Source organism: Carya illinoinensis, chromosome 3 (assembly GCF_018687715.1).
Source record: "Carya illinoinensis cultivar Pawnee chromosome 3, C.illinoinensisPawnee_v1, whole genome shotgun sequence".
In the NCBI taxonomy this organism is placed as follows: Eukaryota; Viridiplantae; Streptophyta; class Magnoliopsida; order Fagales; family Juglandaceae; genus Carya; species Carya illinoinensis.
The window spans coordinates 51,921,224-51,929,102 of NC_056754.1; the positions used below are offsets into that span (position 1 = coordinate 51,921,224).

At 36.5% G+C, this 7,879-nt stretch overlaps 1 long non-coding RNA gene across 1 annotated transcript; it reads left to right on the top strand.

Moving 5' to 3' along the window:
* Nucleotides 1–4,480: 4,480 nt before the first annotated feature.
* Nucleotides 4,481–6,516, top strand: LOC122305236. Its single transcript, XR_006241059.1, has 2 exons — nt 4,481–5,028; nt 6,238–6,516. It is a non-coding gene; the product is annotated as an uncharacterized LOC122305236 (long non-coding RNA).
* Nucleotides 6,517–7,879: the final 1,363 nt, after the last annotated feature.

Below are 7,879 nucleotides of genomic sequence, written 5' to 3' on the forward strand. Positions count from 1 at the left end.
ATGACCATGATATATTGTACAATAAATCATTCAAAAAGTGGAGCTTCAAAATTTCACAAAAGATCGCTTCATTTTTTAAATACACATGCTCCAATTTACCAACTTGAAAACTCATAAATGCACAACAGCCCGAAAATACCACCACACACACAAACTTCAAGCAAAAGCAACCACACCTCCCGATAATTAAAACAAACCAATCAGCCATGCATACTAGCCTAAACAGCCACATATAACAGCCTAAACAACCACACTCATAAAACCAACAACCACATATCAACCCAAACAACCATGTATCAACCCAAGCAGTCACATAGCACAACCCAAACAGGACAGCCACACATTCCATCAGCTTGAACTACAAAAGTTATAAGTTCAATCATATCTACAATTTTAGGTCCAAAAGCATTGGTAGGTAGATTAAATGCATTATCTACTCATCAGGTTCAAAAACTATATATTAGGACTATCTAAAATATAGTATTAAAGGGAAAATGAATAATATTGTCATGTAAAAGATAATATAAATTACTACAAGTATGACCTCCTAAACCAAGGTAATGTATAGATAACTCACTCAGGCATTCATCATAAAATCCATAAACCTGAGTAATCTGCCAAAGGGAAAAACAAAGAGATAAAAAAAATTATTAGCTCAAAGTATTATAGACACATTACTTTTTCTGAAACGAACGTGTAGGTCCAAAGAAAATATTCATGCATACTAAAAAAGGTGGTAAATATTCATGCTATTATCACACATGGTTCCATACCTACATGCTAGAAACATAAAAATTAACTCTAACATAAAATCAAACCATTGAAACTATTTATAGATTTTTTTTTCTACTAATATGAGTGAGAATTCAACATATAAAGAGAAGCATCTAGGTTACCATCATAAATTTAAGACTAAAATTCAGAAACAAAGATCAGTAAGGTGTATTAATGCTACACCAAGCCAATGCAATATGGTAAAAAGACATTTTTAATGCCATTCCTCATTCTTATGCTGTATAGACAGCTAACTAACATTCTAGGAATTGATATTGTCTCTATCATAGTAACTTTAGCATTCACAAGCAAGGAAAGGAAACTATTAGGCTATATAACAATTACTTTGAATGCTAGAAACAAAAAAATTAACTCTAAAATAAAATCAAACCATTGAAACTATTTATAGATTTTTTTTTCTACTTATGTGAGTGAGAATTCAACATCTAAAGAAAAGCATCCAAGTTACCATCATAAATTTAAGACTAAAATTCAGAAACAGAGATAAGTAAGGTGTATTAATGATACACCAAGCTAATGCAATATGGTAAAAAGAGATTTTTAATGCCATTCCTCATTCTTATGCTGTATAAAAAGGTAACTGCCATTCTAGGAGTTGATATTGTCTCTATCATAGTAACTTTAGCATTCACAAGCAAGGAAAGGAAACTATTAGGCTATATAACAATACTTTGAACAGAAATCTCATATTTTACACTTTTTCTAGAGCCAAGGGTTGTAAGAATTCTAGCACACAAAAGACTACTAAGATAATGTAGGAGTTCGCTAAACCAACTAGCCTTTAGTTGAACTAAATAGATGTGTATTTCAGCATTGATAAATGTACTTTGAGACCATGACAAGGTTTCAAAGTCATCACCATGAACATGAATGAAATAACAATTAAAAACAGATCAATTGACCATATAACTTATTTAATGGGAAAGATAATTTCATATAGCAAGACAACAAGCATAAGAAATGAGGAATATTACCCTCGATCTACATATTCCCCCATGAAGAGGTAATTGGTGTCTAGACACTGTCAACAGAAACAAAAACCATATAATTTAGATATAAATTTAATAAGAAATTTTGTAATTTAGATCTAAACTTAATAAGAAGAAACATACATTAAGAAATGAGGAACTAATGAAATGTTTTCTTTCATAAAGAATTTAATGAGTACGAGATGATGGAAACAAAATTAATTTAAAACTACATTGATCTGGCACTAATTATGAAAGCAGTTTCTAATTTAATTAAGTTAAATAGACCAATTCACATTTAACAAAAAGAACATGATTGAAGCAGAACCCTTTTCACGAAAGCAAATGACATACAGTCGTTACCAATCATCAGATTTTGCTTCAAGGAAAAGGAGGTCAATAGAATGAGTAGAATAATCACAGTGAACTGAATTAAAAACAAAAAATGCAGCGAAATAAAAGAACAGTTCCTTGACTACTGCCAATTTACTCCATAATACCTTTGGGGCACTTCAATCTTCAAAAGCTTACACATGACAAGAGAGAAAACTAAGGCAAATAAAGGGAACCTACTCTTAGCGGTCTAGTGGAATATTCTTGGGTTGTTGGCATTGGGGGCCTCGGTTGGATCTCACCGTCTCATGGTGGAATATTCACAGCGAGGGAGGGACGGTGTTGTAGCTTGATGGAGGCGTTGGGAGTGAGTGTAGGTTGATCGACGTAGGGGAAAGTGAGAGAGGAATGTGGAGGAGCTGTAGGCGACCATGATGTCGTGCATGGAGATGGCAGCGGCGGAGCCCTAGCCTAGAGAGAGACAGAGAAGAAAATGGAAGGGAGAAAGATCTAATAGAGGGAGAGTCAAACCGAGAGGGATGAGTGGTGTCTCGTGGTGGTGGCGCTGCTTTTGTGGTGGAAATTGAGAGAGAGAGAGAGAGAGAGAGAGAGAGAGAGAGAGAGAGAGAGAGAGAGAGAGAGAGAGAGAGAGAGAGAGAGAGAGAGTTTTCGATTTGTGGGGGAGGGGGGAGATATAGCATTTGGACTTTGGAGGGAGGGGGTAATCAGACGAGGGGAAATATGGGAGGGAATTGGGGATCTAAGTGATCCAAGGGTGGAGATTTAAAATCTCAAAAAATACTTATTTGTGGCAACTTGATTGGGTGGTAAAATGTTTTTTTATTTTTCACAAATTTTTGATCGTCCAATGTGATTACATCATAAAATGTTATTTTCTTTTTCCGCGGATGCTGTTTGTGACATTAGGTAAGTATTTTCGATCAAATCTTGCTCGTGGATATGATCTCGTAGGAAAAAACATATGTTTTTTCCTACAAATAGTTTTCATGTTATAAGTTAAGTATTTGCCATGGATGTAGAGCTTGGGAAAAAAATTCATGGTAAAAGCCCATATTTCTTGTAGTGGTTTATAAACATATTATGATACGTCAAATTTATTTTGCACTAAAAATGACTTTATAATTTAATGTATTATATCAAATCAGATCAATTTGTAAGGTTTTTGAAGATTTCTTTACAAAGCAAGTATGTATGCCTGATCATGATATGGTATTAATCTAAAAATTTGTTCTTTTTTCTGGTTAATATCTTTTAATTATAACTTATGTTTTAACAAAATGATTTTCACATATATCCTTCATTAAAACAAATGTGTTTCTCATGATATATTCAAGAGGTAAGTACGTGACAAATTTATAGATGGCTGGGGTTGCATATATATTACCGAATATTTTTTAGAAACTGAATGCATGAAACTTTCTCCTCCAACTCCGTTTGGAGAAAAGTTCTCTCCATTAAATGGTGGTGTTTTTATCGCGCCACAAAGACTTTCCATGATTACAGAATATTTTTTAGACTTTTGGACATAACATTTTTTAAAAATACATACATGAATTGAAGGGCAGAATTTCGATAATTAGTAACGTTTTTTTCTTGTAGCACATAGATGCATATATAATTAGTAACATATTAATTTTTCCAATGTCGGAATTTAAAACTCTGGCTCAAATTAAGAATATTGAAACTCTGAATATAGCTCTCATTTTGATTATAATTAAGTTGATATAGTTTCAGAGTAAATCTATTCATTATCCATTTTCTCACCATCCCATAATGTGAGATTAGATAATAGATTTACAAATAAAATATAATAAATAGTATTCAATTATCTAATGCCACATCATGAGATTATGAAATGATTATAAGAATTAGGATGATGAGTAGCGTTCCTTTGTGTTTAGCTAACTAGTAGTTTAAAAATCTAGTAGTTGTAGCATATATATAATACAAATTTTGATTACACGAGAAAAATTGAGCAAAAAGTAGAATATTGGCTATAATCTATAATAATCTTGTGTAACCAACACGGAAATTAAAGTAAGAATTGTAGGGATTTGAAATAGGCTTGTATAATATTGATTCAAGTAAGAACAACTCTCTTCGAGGCGAGCACCTCCAACTGTAATAGAAAATTGACAATCAAAAAGTTCTAGTTGCTTCTCTCCTTCCAGAGGCTACTATTTGTACAATAATAGAGAAATTACTAATTTAGCCCTAAAGCCCACAGGCTACTACAGATACTAGTGTTGCTTACAATATTACTACCAATAATAGAAATGGATTAATGAGAGAAATGGCCCACGGGCCCAATAGAAAGGCCTCATGTCTTGTACTTGACCCGGCCTTGAATCCAACCCTTCTCAACCTATCGCTAATACGACCCATTTTTCCCATTAAACCTCAGCTAACTAGGTTAAGCTACAGTTGTTGAGTTCCTTGTAGTTCCTTCTCTAACTCTAACTCCTATAGCTCTTCTTCTTCCTAGCGGTGTGTTACAGATCTCCTTCCCATCAAAACACCTTGCCCACAAGGTGGGGGTATTCTGCACACAGCTGATGATAGGGCTCCCATGATGCTTCCTTCGATAGTTGTCCCTGCAACCTCACTAAAAGCTCGAAAAAAGGCTGATTCTTTTCATCCTTCAGTTAAGCACTTCTTCTGGTTCTGGTTTAAGAGTTCCCTTTGAATCCATGAGTGGTCACGCAGTGATTGGGTTGATCTGCTGACCTGGCTTTCTTTTCAACTGTGAAACATGAAAAACGTTATGTATCTGTGCATTTTCAGGGAACCTGATACGATAAGCCACTTCTCCGATATGCTACTCCACCTGGAAGGGCCCATAAAAATAGGGAGAAAGTTTGAGGCTTTGGCGGTAGCATAATGACATCTATCAATAGGGTTGAAGTTTAAGGTAAACCCGCGCCCCGATTGTAGCTGCAATTCCTTCCCCCTTTTATTGGCATACTTTTTCATTCTGTTTTGAGCCCTAACCAAATTTTGTTTCAACAACTACCATAACTTGTCCCAATCCCGTAAGGTGACTTCCAATTCCTTTATTTTTGTTATTCCAATTGTGTAGTTCAATAGTCTTGGGGATTTATACTCGTACAATGCCTCAAAGGGTGTAGTTTTAGTTGATGCATGCTGGCTTGAATTATAGCACCATTCGGCTAGAAGGATCTGTTGAGACCACTCCTAAGGCCTATCACTCGCGCAGCTTTTGAGAGAATTCTCCACCCATATTAACAGCCTCTGTTTGGTCATCCGTTTGATGATGGTAAGCAATACTAAAGGCCAATTGGACCCCTTGTAAAGCAAACAATTCCTTCCAAAATTTGTTAGTGAAAGTAAGATCCCTATCAGAAACAAAGGCAGTGGGCATGCCATGAAACTTAAATATGTGTTTTAAGAATAATTGGGTCAATACCTTAGCTATATAGGGGTGAGATAATGGGACAAAGTGGGCATACTTAGTAAATTTATCAACTACTATCCACAGTGCATCAAAGCCTCCTAATTTGGGTAGCCCATCCACCAAGTCCATGGTGATGTCATTCCAATGCTTAGAGGGTATATGTAAGGGTTGTAGTAAGCCACTAGGTAAAGTGTTATCAACCTTTACAATCTGACATATATGACAATTTTTTAAGAATTCCTTTACATCTAATTTCTGACCTAGCCAGTAAAAAACTATTTTCAACTTTTGCATAGGTTTATCAAACCCCAGATGTCCCCCCATGGGGCTACTATGCACCAGCTCTATCAACTTAGTGATAAATGGTCGAGAGGTAGGGATATAAACCCTATTTTTGTAAAACAGTAGACTATTCTTTACTACCTAAGGTAGGGGCAATTTCCCCTCTTGATACTTCTTCCATATAGCTTGTATGCACTCATCTGTGAACTCATTTTCCACCTCTTGTCTTGATAAGGCATCAACTACTTGGTTTTCTTTGTCCTTTTTATATTCCACAAGGAAGTTGTATTCCATAAGCTTAGAAACTCATTTCTGCTGCATGACAGTACCTACTCTTTGCTCCAATACAAACTTTAAATTGGTGGTTTGTTTTGGCCTCAAAAGGCTGGCCCAACATGTAATGATACGACTTTTACACTGCAGAAACCAGTGCAAGGAGTTCGTTCTCATATGTTGATAGTCCCAAGGCCCTTCCCTTGAGCGACTGGCTGAAAAATGCGAGAGGCCTCATCTGTTGCATCAGCACTGCCCCAACTGCCTTTCCAGAGACATCATACTCAACTAAAAATGGTAACTAAAAATTGGATAAGGCCAAAACTAGTGGTTGTGTCATGGTTATTTTCAGTCTTTCAAAGGCACCATGTGCTTCCTCATCCTAACTGAAGTTGTCTTTCTTTAATAAAGAAGTTAATTTTGCTATTATTGCCCCACATCCACAAACAAATCTTCTATAGTAACTAGTTAAATCCAAGAAGCCTCTTAAAGCCTTGAGAAACTTAGGAACTGGCCATTGCACCATAGCATTCAGCTTTTCTGGGTTTGCCCGAACCCCTTGGACTGAAATTAGATGGCACAAGTAAGAAATCTCTGTACAGCCAAATGTGCAGTTGCTCAACTTAGCATAAAGCTGAAAAATTTCAAAAGTCACCTTGAGATGGGCCAAATGTGCTTCCGCATCCCTGGTGTAAATCAAAATATCATTAAAAAAAGAAAAACTAAAATAAATATTTTGAGATAGGGCTTAAAAACTTGGTTCATGAGACTTTGAAAAGTGGAGGGGGCATTGGTTAAGTCAAATGGCATAACCAAGTATTCATAGTGCCCCTCGTGGGTGCAGAATGTAATCTTTGGAACGTTTTCAGTTTTTACTCTGATTTAATGGTAACCCAATCTGAAATCGAGTTTAAAGAAAACCTTGGCCCCATGAAACTCATCTATCAACTCTCTTACAATTGGAATAGGGTACTTATCCTTAACAGACATTGTTGAGGGCCCTATAATCCACACATAATCGCCACGAACCATCTGCCTTCCTCACCAAAAGGACAAGTGAGGAATAAGGGCTTTGGCTAGATCTAACCACCCGCGACTCCAGCAACTCCTTCACAATGCATTCAATTTCATCATTTTGAAAATATGGGTAACGATAGGGCCGAACACTAGTTTTGTTCCTGGTACAAGTGAAATGCTATGGTCATGGGAACGGGTAGGGGGTAAGCCAGTGCGAAGGTTAAATATATCGAGGTATAAGTCTAGGAGTTTTTGAAATGGTTCTGGAACAGGTGGTTTTTTTTTAGGGGGGGGGGGGGCGTAGTGTCTTCCATCAACTATAAGAGTACTCCATTTTGTTAGACCCATGTATGGTGCCCTCTTCAATCAAAGTACTACTACTCAAACCCTTCAATTTTACCACAGTGTTGTGGTATGTGAACTGCATTGTTAGCCCCATAAAATAGAGCCTAACCCTTGCAACTAATGTACTTCGAGAACAATATCACACACAACCAACACAAGCACAAGCATATCTACATTGAAAAGCTAACCTTGGACAGTGAGGTTGGCCCCAATGACTTTCCCTTCGTTGTTGTGCTAGTCACCATTTGCTACCTTGACCTTGACTTATTCATTAGTGTGCATCGTGAGAGGAACCTTAGAAAGCATTGTTGGGTCAATGAATTTATGGGTGCTTCTGGAGTCAATCAAAATGGTAACTCCCTGGCAACCAATTTTACCCTTAACCCTCATGGTCATCGAGTTTAAAGCCCTAATGATGGCCTAGAGCAAT